This window comes from Leguminivora glycinivorella, chromosome 4, assembly GCF_023078275.1.
Source record: "Leguminivora glycinivorella isolate SPB_JAAS2020 chromosome 4, LegGlyc_1.1, whole genome shotgun sequence".
NCBI lineage: Eukaryota > Metazoa > Arthropoda > Insecta > Lepidoptera > Tortricidae > Leguminivora > Leguminivora glycinivorella.
The window spans coordinates 11,127,666-11,141,047 of NC_062974.1; positions in this window are offsets into that span (position 1 = coordinate 11,127,666).

The following is a 13,382-nucleotide window of genomic DNA, read 5'->3' on the forward strand; positions in this document are numbered from 1 at the left end:
ACTATTTTTATTGAATCCATAAATGTAGGTACTATGCTAAATGGAATCCCGTCGCTGACCGCTTCATTTGCTAAAATGTCTGCCACCTCATTACCTGCGAGACCGATGTGAGATGGTATCCATTGAAGGGTAATTGATTTATCTTGTTGTTTTAATTTGCGAACTGTTTTTAATATGGAGTAGGCTATCGGTGCTCCTCGATAATTCGAGGTGCAAGCCAGGTGCTGAAGGGCAAATTCAGTATTACAAATTCTTTTCCATTCACTGATATCCAAGATAATGCTTCTGAGATCGCGACTAAGTATTATCGGCTGATATACTAAACTTAACTTAGTATATGTTCCAAATCCACAGAGCTTGTGTAATTAAATTTATTGTTATCAAAGTGTCTATCCTGAATCATATTCTTGATAATGTACGTCAGGTACTACATGCTATCATTACAGCCACTTAGTAATATTAATTACAATTAAAACGTCATTAAATGAAAACAAGTTTTGTACCTATGTGTCAAGTTAGACTAGCTGGTGGGGGGTAATTCCATGATAACTTGCGTTACATTTAGAACGCAAAGTTGTCAAACAAAGGTTATTTGTGGCTTAATTCATACTTAAATATCTTTTTTTGCTGGCGCACCATTTAATGTACTTAGTTAAATCTCATTAAACTAAAGTGGAAATTATTTGAAACATAACCATTTTCTGGCCTCAGTACACTAAAATGAGGTGGTAACACTGGTAACTTTCGTTACAGAAATTGGACATGGGTTTTTAAAGGATCATTTAAATACGATTTTTAACCGCCTTCCAAATCTCAAGGGAAGGGGTTCTCAATTCGTCTGTATTTTTTTTTTATGTTTGTTCCTCGATATCTCCGTCGTTACTGGACCGATTTTGAAATTTTTTTTTTTTGATTGAATGTATATGCATACAGATTGGTCCCATTTTTCTCAGAACCCAGTTTTGATGATGGGATCCTGGAGAAATCGAGGGAACTCCTCAAATCTGAAAGTGGTGATTTTTGTGTTTTTAAAGGAACAGCATGCATTTACGTAAGGAACAGTGACATTTGGTGCAGTGGAACTCCTGATGATGGTCAGAATGGAACTCCTCAAATCTGAACGGCACACTTATAGTGACTTTGGTATTTTTATAAGAACAGCATACACTTACATCCAGATCAGTGACATTTGGTGCAGTGGAACTGCTGATGATGGTCAGAACGGAACTCCTCAAATCTGAACGGCACACTTATAGTGACTTTGGTATTTTTATAAGAACAGCATGCACTTACGTCCAGAACAGTGATATTTGGTGCAGTGGAACTGCTGATGAAGAGTGAGCCGCCCCTGTAGGCCTAGCACATGATGGCCGCGGGAGTATGTCGCCGCGAGATAGATGACACGTCTTTGTCTAATTGTATTAATGACATAAGGACAGGTAGTCTATCTCGCGGTGACATACTCCCGCGGCCATCATGTGCTAGGCCTGCTGGTTAGAGTTCCGTTCTGATAATCATTCCAGGGATCGGATACCGGTATTTTTTTCGGAACGGTTCCGTACGTTGACCCGAGAACTTTACTTTAGCGTTTCTGGTTCCATTAACCGCGTCGAACGAAACAAATACGTCGAAAACATTCTGCACCACAACCACAATGAAGTAAGTTTTTTTCTTTTAACTTAGTGCTTTCAATTTTACCGATTTTAAAATTTAAGTAATGTCACGACGCATTTAAGTATTTATTTACAGGCAATCGTACAGTCCAAGGTCAAATAAGGACGGGACGCCGCTATTAGCAAGAGCGAGCGTCCTTATTTGACCTTGGTACGGTCATCTCAGGTGTGTGTGTGTGTGTGTGTGTGTGTGTGTGTGTGTGTGTGTGTGTGTGTGTGTGTGTGTGTGTGTGTGTGTGTGTGTGTGTGTGTGTGTGTGTGTGTGTGTGTGTGTGCGTGCGCGTGCGCGTGCGCGTGCGCGTGCGTGTGCGTGTGCGTGTGCGTGTGCGTGTGTACAATATACACTACTTTCCCATTAATTGTGTCGTTGGTACTGTAGATAGTCAATTACCATAGAAATTACATCAGCTACTATCAACAATGGACCTTTAGGGTCAGTTGCACCAAACCGTCTGTCACCGTTAAAGCATTCGTTAAATTTTATTGTATGGACAGTTCCATAGGCGTCTGCTGCGTGACGATGATGTGTGTGTCAAATGTGGTTGATGCAACGGGCCCTTAGTCTAAAAACGTCACAATGAAAGATGTGAAATGTGCAATTAGTCACAAAAATAAATTGTTTTTAGTATTCAACACTCCCGTGTCCCAGAACTCGAAGAATCCCAATTCATCCAATGTTCTTATACTGCTGCGAGTGAAAGGGGCACTAATGATGATATTTATGACTTGATCGATGCACAGAATGAGCCACTGAGTAAGTACTTACCTATACTAAACCTTCATAAACCTAAATACTGAAACTCTGCCCGGTGGTTCGGTGTTAGGGCTTGCAATTATCCGTCCAATTCGAAATCCGGATGATTCGACTCGATATTTGAAAATCCGGATATTCGGATAAAATGGATATTTCGAATATTTTTTATTTTATTTAATAAATCTCATAATTAGTAACATAATTATGTACTACGATACGAAAAACACGTCGTAGGAAATTGTTATTTTATAATCAGGCTTGAGCTGTTGTTCGTAACCTTAATGTTAGGTTAGGTTACTTAGTTATTTCATTCTTGCCTTTTTTAGGGTTCCGTAGTCAACTAGGAACCCTTATAGCTTCGCCATGTCTGTCTGTCCGTCCGTCCGTCCGTCCGTCCGTCCGTCCGCGGATAATCTCAGTAACCGTAAGCACTAGAAAGCTGAAATTTGGTAGCAATATGTATATCAATCACGCCAACAAAGTGCAAAAATAAAAAATGGAAAAAAATGTTTTATTAGGGTACCACCCCTACATGTAAAGTGGGGGCAGATTTTTTTTTTCATTCCAACCCCAACGTGTGATACATCGTTGGATAGGTATTTAAAAATGAATAAGGGTTTACTTAGATCGTTTTTTGACAATATTAATATTTTCGGAAATAATCGCTCTTAAAGGAAAAAAAGTGCGTCCCCCCCCCCCCCCCCTCTAACTTTTGAACCATATATTTAAAAAATATTAAAAAAATCACAAAAGTAGAACTTTATAAAGACTTTCTAGGAAAATTGTTTTGAACTTGATAGGTTCAGTAGTTTTTGAGAAAAATACGGAAAACTACGGAACCCTACACTGAGCGTGGCCCGACACGCTCTTGGCCGGTTTTTATGAAATGACTTCAGTTGCCCATAAGATATATGATTTTATTTTTATGTAATTTTGACTAATATTTGATATTAATGAATTTTAATGCTAGAGACATAATCTGATTGCCATATGAGGTAAAACGTCATGTTGTGATCGTTTAGATCGAATATTACCTAAAAAAGGTATTACCTACCTACTCCTCGTTTAAATATCAGATTGCATTTACGAGGTTTTCATTGCCGATTTATTCAAATGCAAAAAGAACTATGACATATTACAAACACCATTTAGCTTTGTTAAATAACAAGGCTGAATGATCTTTCTCTCTAATAATTTTCACCTCTTATCTTTGATGACTTCGTGACTCCATTCCAGTTACACTTGGGACTCTCGGGTAGACGTTCTTAGCCAGAGGGCCTTACGTTACGTATACAGCGAAAAAGTTTTGGTGTTGCAACACTTGCAACCTATTTTGAAAGGATAAAATGTAAAAGCGTATCTGCTTAACTACTTCATCTTGTTCTGCAGTTCAATACTAAACAGGTCTTCCGCCGCGGGATACATAGAAGACTTCTTTTTGTCAGAAAATTTGAACAGTTTTAGTTCTGTTTGCAATTTATTTATTTATTTATAATGTATTCGGATGCTAACAATAATGAAAGTGCAGCGTTTGATACGGTACTCAGTGTCACTTGATTGATTGAGTTAAATTGATATACATTTACATGGGGGCTGTCCATAAATTACGTCATCGATTTTTTCAGATTTTAGACCCCCCCCCCTATAATCATCCTATCGTCATATCTTAATGACCCCCCCCCCCTTCTCCCAAAATTGACGTCATTACCAGTTTGACAAAATAAAACATTGCAGATTTGAGAAAAATAGGGTATTATATGATTAAAACACTTGGTTATAGAATCATCTTTGATTATTTTTACTTTGGCAATAATCATTGATATAATATAACTACTTATAATATAATATAAATACATAGTATAAAACAAAGTCGCTTTCGCTGTCTGTCCCTATGTATGCTTAGATCTTTAAAACTACGCAACGGATTTTGATGCGGTTTTTTTTAAATAGATAGACTGATTCTTAAAGAAGGTTTATATGTATAATACATTTAAGTACCACGGGCGAAGCCGGGGCGGGCAGCTAGTATTATATGTAATATTATTGTTAGAGTATTTTATCTGTAGTTATTACTGTATTTGTGTACATCTATGTTGCATTACTTATGTATGTTTATTATGAGTTATTTTAGTATTGTATGCGCCTTAGCCGCCTCTCACATTTGCAGTCTCACTTACTAGGTGTGCTGGAAGAAATTTCTTTTTAGAAATAATCTTTTTGTACGTGAAAAATAAACTATAAATAAGAATGACGTCAATTTCGAAACACCCCCCCCCCATCAATCATTTACCGTCATCCGCAGACCAAACCCCCCCCCCCTAATTTAGAATGACGTAATTTATGGACGGCCCCATGAGATTATCCACAAATATTCATGAAAAAAACCCTGCCTGCTAAGCCGCGGTCCCGGCGGATTCGAATCCCGGTAAGGGCATTTATTTGTGTGATGAGCATAGATATTTGTTCCTGAGTCTTGGATGTTTTCTGTGTATATAAGTATGTATTTATCTATATAAGTATGTATTCGTATCGTCGCCTAGCACCCATAGTACAAGCTTTGCTTAGTTTGGGGCTAGGTTGGTCTATGTAAGATGTCCCCCAATATTTTTGTTTATTATTTATTTACTTATAGTCATACTTGTTATGGAGAATTTTAGGCCAAAAGCTGCACTTTTGGATGGAAGCAAGCCGCTTTGCATGGTGATAGTAGACATTATAGTAAACGATTTTTTCCGAGGATATCGAAATTTCATCTCTTAGGAAGCCGAGCGTAGCGAGGTGTTTTATGAAAATGAAAAAAATTCTATCTTTTTATTGTATCGTCTGATTTTGACAAAACGTATCTCAAATGAAAGGTATTAATTTGTGTAATTTAAAAAAAATACAAAGAAAAAAATTTAAAAGAAAAGTAAGAAAAAAATAAAAAAAGTAAATTTCCGTCTCGCACTGAATAACTTCAAAGAATGACAGACAAAATGTACAATGTCGATATACAAGTTTTTTTTTAATCGAAGACAGATAAATTTTTAGTTGAAAACTGAAGACCGCATCGAAATCAGATCAGCATTTTTTAAGATACAAGTTGCCAAAGTTGGGAAAGATCGCTTTATATGGCCACTTTGAAATTCCTTTGCCAGAAAGTCAGAAATAACATGTTTTTCTGACACAGAAAAATACATAGTAACAGTACACATCAAAGTAAAATTAAAAATTCCGAGGATATTATAATTTCATCCCTTAGAACGACGAGCGTAGCGAGGTCGGTTACGAAAACCGAAAAAAAATCTCATTTTTTTTTTGTACGTCGTCCGATTTTGACAAAACATGTTTCATTTGAAAGGTATTACTTTATGTAACTTAAAAAAAATATTGAAAAAAATTGGAAAAAAATGTAAGATTTAAAAAAAAAAACCTTAATTTTCGTATCACACTGAATAACCGCAAAAAACGGTAGACACGGTGTATAATTTCGATATATGATTTTTTTAAATTAAAGACAAATAAATGCATGATTATAAACTAAAAACCGAATCGAAATCGAATCAGTAGTTTTTAAGATGCAAGTTGTCAAAGTTGGCTTAGTTTGTTTATATGGTCGCTTATAATAGTTATAATATAAATTCCTTAGCCAGAAAGTCAGAAACATTATATTTTTCTTACAGTTAAAAGTATGCATAGGTAATAGACATCATTATAAACATTTTTTTACAAGGATATAAAAATTTCATCCCTTAGAAACCCTTACAAAGACGATCCAATAAAAAAAACTGCCTTTTTTTTGTTTTTCGTAGCAGACATCGCTACGCTCGGCTTTCCAAGGGATGAATTTTTTATATCCTCGTAAAAAATTGTTTATTATGATGTCTATTACCTATGCATACTTTTAACTGTGAGAAAAATATAATGTTTCTGACTTTCTGGCTAAGGAATTTATAAGCGACCATATAAACAAACTAAGCCAACTTTGACAAATTGCATCTTAAAAACTACTGATTCGATTTCGATCCGGTTTTTAGTTTATAATCATACATTTATTTGTCTTTAATTTAAAAAAATCATATATCGAAATTATACACCGTGTCTACCGTTTTTTGCGGTTATTCAGTGTGATACGAAAATTAAGGTTTTTTTTTTAAATCTTACATTTTTTTTCCAATTTTTTTCAATATTTTTTTAAGTTACATAAAGTAATACCTTTCAAATGAAATATGTTTTGTCAAAATCGGACGACGTACAAAAAAATGAGATTTTTTTTTCGGTTTTCGTAACCGACTCGCTACGCTCGTCGTTCTAAGGGATGAAATTATAATATCCTCGGAATTTTTAATTTTATTTTGATGTGTACTGTTACTATGTATTTTTCTGTGTCCGAAAAACATATTATTTCTGACTTTCTGGCAAAGGAATTTCAAAGTGGCCATATAAAGCGATCTTTCCCAACTTTGGCAACTTGTATCTTAAAAAATGCTGATCTGATTTCGATGCGGTCTTCAGTTTTCAACTAAAAATTTATCTGTCTTCGATTAAAAAAAAACTTGTATATCGACATTGTACATTTTGTCTGTCATTCTTTGAAGTTATTCAGTGCGAGACGGAAATTTACTTTTTTTATTTTTTTCTTACTTTTATTTTAAATTTTTTTGTTTGTATTTTTTTTTAATTACACCAAATTAATACCTTTCATTTGAGATACGTTTTGTCAAAATCGGACGATACAATAAAAAGATATAATTTTTTTCATTTTCATAAAACACCTCGCTACGCTCGGCTTCTTAAGGGATGAAATTTCGATATCCTCGGAAAAAATCGTTTACTATGATGTCTACTATCACCATGCAAAGCGACTTGCTTCCATCCAAAAGTGCAGCTTTCTTTTCATAACTAGTATGACTATTATTAAATAAGGTAGTAGTGCCACTCAAGGAGTAATTTTTGATATAAATCGCTTTAATATCGTAAATGTGTTAATTTTACTTTAAAATTTGTTTTCCAAATGAGCTTCTTAAAAATTGCAATGGTATTTCTGTCATTCACAATATTCGAATTATTCGTTTTATCCGGATTTTAACGTGCAAATTATCCGAATTTCAAAATCAGCGGATATATCCGGATTACAATACAAGCCCTATTCGGTGTCACTCCTAAAGTAGGTACTCGTACTTACAGGCGACCGTACCGACATATGTCAATTAGGGACGCAGTTATTTGTAAAAAAATGAGAAAGCCTTATACGGTCAACCGGGGTGGCTTTAAAACGCAGGGGTGACTTTGAAAATTTAGTTTTAAAGTCATACTGTAAGTAAATTCGCGATTTTCTATGGTAGATTTACAAGAATATTTATTGATCTATTATCTATCTACTAATTACATGAACAGTTTCAGTAAATAATGAATGATGTTAATTTTAAAGCCGTTCAAATACCATCAAAGTAACCCCAAATTTTCCTAAAGCCACCCCGGTTGACGTAGCTCTCCCGCTCTTACAATCCCGTACTTGTTGGACCTTGGTCGGTTTGGTCGTCTGTAGACAGTGTAGACACTAATACACTCGCCAACTACAGTTGTGTATTCCATGTAGATACACCAAGGGCCCAATTCTCAAAAGCTTGTAACTTATTGTAATAATTTTCTAGAAATGTAAGTACATTATGCAAAATAAATAAGATATTTTTATTGCAGATAAAAGCTTTGACATAGATGATGAAGATCTAGCCTTCAAAAAAATATATATAGAGAAAAAACTACCCCATATCCAAGCGATTCTGATGACCTTGAGTTGGATGTAAGTGCTTATAGTGTGAGAAAGCTGTATAAAATATAATCTGCACTAATTTGTATAAATATGTGTGTTACTTAATCTGTGTGAATTTGTAATAGTGATATGTTTTTAAATGTTTTTAAGGACCAAGATGCAGTCCTTGAGAGAGCACAACCCATGCAATCCATTTATAGTGAACCGGAACCGGACGCGATGTGCCCTTGTTCATGCAAGCGTAATATAGTTGCAGTCGTTATAAGAAAAAAGATAGAACAAGTTCCCGAAGAGAATTTACGGGCTTGTTTAGAAGATCTCGAAAATAAAATAGAAAAATATTATTAAATGTGTATCAAGATTATGTGTATCATAATTATAGCTTCAGTGTAAAAGTCAATCATATTTTGGTACATTCGTTAGTGAAATATCGTTATAAAATAAGGGTTATTCCACTAGTCAGAGTTACCACTAAGTTGTTACCAGTGGTAACTACAATGTTATTTTCCCATAGGCAATTACTGGAAAGATTATATCATAAGATTCATAAGTTTTGTTTTATTTTATACACATGTAAAGCATGACCAGAAATATATGACTACGCGCCATGTAGCGGAATTTCATTAAAACTATTTTCTTCATAGTCATCATACTATACTGAACTGTCACTCCATACATCAGAATAACAGCGCACTCCTGCCTGACAATAGTTATTTATATTTCTGGTCAGGCTTTAGTTTCTTAACCATACTTACCATATCCAACGCGATCAATGTTATTTTCACCAAATCTAATGGCAACAGCTGAGACTGTTTCCTCACCTTTAATTGATTGGCCTCAATGGCCACTGCGTAAGAGTCGTTAGAGGTGCACATTGACTTGCCTAATATCAAGGACGATAGATACCGGGACTGACAAAGCCCATACAAAAGTTTACCTCTGAAATGTCCCATACATTTCCGAGCGATTATTTCCGAAAAAATTAACAATATCAAAAAATGTTAGTAGTAAACCCCTATTCATTTTTTAATACCTATCCAACAATAGGTATATCACACGTCAGGGTTGAAATGAAAAAAAAATCTCTCCCCACTTTACGTGTAGGGGGCGGGCACCCTAATAATGTTCTCATGCAATGATTAGTTGGTTTCGATTTAGCTTAATATATTTTTTGTTCTTATTTATGGTGTCTGTATTTAGCTCTGCCGTGAAAAATATTTAAAGAAATAAGGAGGCCGTTTCATCATCGCCACCAGTACAAAACAAGGTCCCACGTAAGAAGAAAATAAACATCGACGACTTCGATACAGGCACAAGCTTCATGAATTTTAGGCTGTGTGGAAGTAGCAAGTCTTCAAACCTAGCTTATTGTCATTCTCTAAAACCATGCTTTAATTTTCTACAAATATTAACGCGAAACGAAACCCAGTACTCGCTGTCCCGATTATACATGACGTCGGCACATTATTGCCATATGAAAACGATTTGTAGCGACACTCTTCCAGGGTCAAATAAAAACTTGTCAGGCTTTAGTTACTAAAAAAAATCTGGATTTAATCCGGAGTTCGGATTTTGCCCTAAAAATAATCCGAAAATCCGGATTTTATATTATTGCAATCCCTAGGTATAACCCAATCCTTTCAGAAAATATTTACTTTATCACAAAATTATTTTAAACTTTCTTTTTGACATCGAAAAGGCTTTAGTTTTTTACATACCGAATAACTTTATTTCGGTATCATGATTCCTTTTAAGATAATTACATTATGTATAAGGTAAGGAATAATATTTAGAATACCTAAAATATGACAAATTTGCATTCTATTCAAATCAGTACGAGTATACTTCACGGAGTCCAAAACTATACGCAAATCAGAAGTCCAAAACTAGAAAAATATAGATAGAGACTATAGAGAGCGATTGCGGGCGCCGGTCGGCTCGAGCGCGAGTACTTGCGCCGCCGGCGTACGCGTCTGTGTGCGTGCGCCACGCGCACACACAACTTTACTATACAGGGCCTCTCTGTGGGTTCCGCCCCCGTCAACGCGACGGCGATAAAGACCTAAAAATCTGAATTCGTGCTTGCCTCCTGTATCGTCTTAATCCTTTAATGATTCCGTTAACGTGAAACTTTAAGTAGACAGGTTTTATGAAGACAATTGGCCGGTGAGCCCTACAATTTTAAAATTTGCCGCCCTTTATACATGGTGTATATTCTATGCTGTTTCTTCCTATCCTAATAGTTTCAATATCAAGCATACACTATCACTGCACGTTCGCTGTTTATACGCCGAAAGTTGCAACTCAAGTAAATGAAGTAAACAAAACAAACAACCTACCTTCACCTTCATTGCCGGCCGCGGCCGGCCGGCTAACCGAAACAGAAATATACATGAACTTCGTGTGAAAAAGAGATAGCGAAAGGCGGCTCGTGCGTCGGCGAAAACGTTCGGCTCTGGCGCTCGCTACAGTCGCTATACCTACTCCCGCGCGGCTCGGAACGAAATAATATTGGTTTTAGGAACGCTAAAATTCTGTTCGTTCATTTAAACGTTACTGTAAGGAACTGTTCTTTGAGGGAACGAAATAAGAACCGAAACCGAAATTATTTTGTTCCCACTGAACAAAATTTATAATGAACCGTTCGTTTAGGGAACGATATAAGAACCGTAACCGAAATTATTTTGTTCCCATTGAACAAAATTTATAGGTAACGGTTTAAGAACGATATCAAATGGTATTTGGGAACGGGTTCCGATCCCTGAATCATTCTAATCTGAAAGTACTTCAGAATCATCCAAATTTCAAAATTGGTTCAGAAATGACGGAGATATTGAATAACAAACATTAAAAAATATACAGACGAATTGATGACATAATCCAACATTTGAAAGTATTTATCACCAAAACCAGGGGCGGGTCACTCCGCGATTCTATCGCCGCGCTACAACCGCTACAAGTACATGCTGGCGGCCGCGAGTTCGCGGCCTAGATCAGGGGTGGCGCGAGTTCATACTTTCTATTGTTACTTTACGTCGCGAGTTTTTTTTAAGTTTTATATGCCCGCTTTTAAGCTTTTACCCGCGGCTTCGCCCGCGTAATAAAAGTATTCATTAAGATTTTCATTTGGATCCTTAGGTTTCTCTGTAGGTATATTTATCTGCGATTATTTCGATTGCACATAATACTTTTGCTTGCAATGATTGTAGAAATATTACACATCGACCACAGCGTAGGTAATTCTATATACGCTGGGGAAACCTTTATAAACATCCCACATAGCCCGTATTTCGACACTATGATCGGTGGGTAAAAAGTACTTTTTTCTATTATCCCTTAAATTTTTTTACATTTTGCTTATACTTATCGCAAACGTAATCTTCAAGCAAGCAAACAACGATCGTCTTAGAGCACATTGATTGTAAGAGGCCGCCGACCGATTATCCGTATCCCTCTAACGATACCCATATTATCCGTATCCGTATCGCTATCGCTATCGCTATCCCTATAGCTATCCCTATCGCTATCCCTATCCCAATCCCTATCCCTATCCCTATCCGTTATCAAGATGTTCAATGATTTCTTATCATGTGCTAAAATATAAAGTTTCATGGTTTTATGTACTATTATATATTCTGTGCCAAAACCCCAAAGGAAGGCGGTTTTTTTTTTCTTAAAAATTATTTTATTTCCATATTGGTTTACGAATTTTCTTGTAACTTAAATCGTGTCAGTCAAGAGTACAGGTATGTTTATGTAGCAAAAAGGAATGTTAATATTTTTCAATTATGAAAATAAGCATGCAAAACATTGGTAACTTGCGTTTCAAGAAATCAGTAACTTTTGTTACGTCTGAATGAAACGTACTTTTTTATAGTTAGTGATCGAAATATGAAGTATCAGTTACAGAAGTAAAAAAATACAGGATTCCTTGATTTTTAGGGATATGAGGGAAGATTATATTAGTTCCCCCAAAAAAGATATTCAGTTTTTAATAATTTTTTGATTTTTTGAATATTATGTTATTTAAGTATTTTTCTAAAAATGTCAGCTACTTTTTATAATTAGAAAAATCCCTTGAATATAATGTGAGTCTTAATTAGTCCAGTTTACGCACGTATCTTAAAAAGCACGCATTTTTAACCGCCTCCCAAATCTCAGAGGAAGGGGTTTTCAATTCAATTCGTCTGTTTTTTTTTTAATGTTTGTTCCTCGATATCTCCGTCGTTACTCGACCGATTTTGAATTTTTTTTTATTGAATGTATATGCATACAGATTGGTCCCATTTTTATCAGAACCCAGTTCTGATGATGGGATCCTGGAGAAATCGAGGGAACTCCTCAAATCTGAAAGGCATACATATGGTGATTTTTGTGTTTTTAAAGGAACAGCATGCATTTACGTACGGAACAGTGACATTTGGTGCAGTGGAACTCCTGATGATGGTCAGAATGGAACCCCTCAAATCCGAACGGCACACTTATAGTGACTTTGGTATTTTTATAAGAATAGCATGCACTTACGTCTAGAACAGTGACATTTGGTGCAGTGGAACTGCTGATGATGGTCAGAACGGAACTCATCAAATTCTGAACGGCACACTTATAGTGACTTTGGTATTTTTAGAAGCACAGCATGCATTTACGTCCAGAACAGTGACATTTGGTGCAGTGGAACTGCTGATGAAGAGTGAGCCGCCCCTGGTAAGAGTTCCGTTCTGATAATCATTCTCATCTGTAAGTACTTCAGAATCATCCAGATTTCAAAATTGGTTCAGAAATGACGGAGATATCGAATAACAAACATTAAAAAATATACAGACGAATTGATAACATAATCCAACATTTGAAAGTATTTATCACCAGAACCCCAAAGGAAGGCCGGCGGTTTTTTTACTTAAAAATTATTACTTTAAAAAAATTGGCATACTTAGTTAAACTCAGTTTATTAAAAAAAAAAATGGGTTCAAGTAAGGTCTAGAGCCAAAGAACATTACCCCATAACCAGATTTTAAAAATTCTGACCTCAAAAAATAATTTTTTTTCGCTCTCTGCCATGGAATTACCCTGGGGGTAAATAGAAAATTATAAATATTATAATTTAATTTTTGCAATACCTTTACCAACTTGAGAGTCAATAGTATGTAGTAGCAAATTCACAAGGCGACGACGTGTCCTCGTTAATAAAAAAAAATAAAAAAAA